The sequence below is a fragment of the Apis dorsata genome, unplaced genomic scaffold (genome assembly GCF_000469605.1).
Source record: "Apis dorsata unplaced genomic scaffold, Apis dorsata 1.3 scaffold_83, whole genome shotgun sequence".
NCBI lineage: Eukaryota > Metazoa > Arthropoda > Insecta > Hymenoptera > Apidae > Apis > Apis dorsata.
This window is the reverse complement of record NW_006263381.1, coordinates 140,310-141,628: the sequence shown is the minus strand read 5'-3', so window position 1 is coordinate 141,628 and position 1,319 is coordinate 140,310.

Genomic DNA, 1,319 nt, shown 5'->3' with positions numbered 1-1,319 from the left:
AGGAGAAAGAAAGTAAAAAAAAAAAAAAAGAAAAAAGAAAAAAGAAAACAAACAATCATTTGAATCGGATTAATAAAAAGAACGATTTTACGGCGTAAAAAAAACGGACGGGATATAAAAGCAGCGCATCGTCGAGATCGCGATAACAATAATACAACGGTGAACCCGTTTAAAAGCTTCAAGAAATTTTCAAACAGACTAGACGCTTCGATTCTTGGTTCATGAGCTGCATTCGACCGGCACTTTGTTACATCTCTTCGAACAGAGATCGATCCTGATTATATTTCTAGTCGCGATCTGCGAAACGTTATTTCTCCGTATCGACGTGGGCGATAATGGAAAGGTAAGAATATCTTGCAACGTTCGCTCGGCTCTGTTCATTCCGGATATTTGAACGATCGAACGACATCGAAAACTGCGTAATTTCAATGGAGTTTTCTTTGCAACGATCACAATGCTGAATGTACTGACATTAAAGCGTATGATTCATAGAAATTTTTCGAAAAGGATATCAAATTTTAATTTTGTTGATATTATATAACTATATAACTATACTGATACTATATATTATATAACATATATTATTACATAGTCATTAATTTACATGATGATTATATAAAATATTAAAATATAAAGAAGTTATATAATTATTAAAGATATTGAAAATCATTCATTATCATTGAATTATAGTATAATTGACGAATATCTTTTGAAGAAGATCAAAACTTAATATTCCTCTTGATATCGATATATTATGGCAATTATCAATAAACAATTATTTCTTTATTAAAATAACACGAGATTATATTTAAAATATATTCGAAAGATTTATTTATAATTAATATTCCTTGTTAAAATATGAGAGAAAATTTCATGACCAACAAAACAACATTATGATTTTGTAACGAGTAAAGTTTCGTTCAGTTGTTCGATGGTTCTCGCTCGAGGCAGTATTTAACTGCATCTGCCGAAACACGTGCTCCGGATAAAGCCAGGCTTTAGAACGTCCTGTACCGCCAATCCGTTACTTCGCCGAAAGATAGAATATATACCTATCGACCAGTTAGCAGAATCCCTTCGAGCACGCGTCAGTCTATTCCGTTCTAGCCGCCTTAGGGTCTTCGGTTTATGGAAAATCCAGGATCAAGAATCTCCTGGAAGGTAAACGTGTCTTGTTCCAATATGCACATTACGTGCACATTTTCTTTGATTACTGTTTGATTAGAAATGTCTATCTAATTTGAAAACAAGAAAATTACAAATATAATATGAAAATAATATATATTTTTTAATTAAAATTGTTTAAAAAATTGTATATA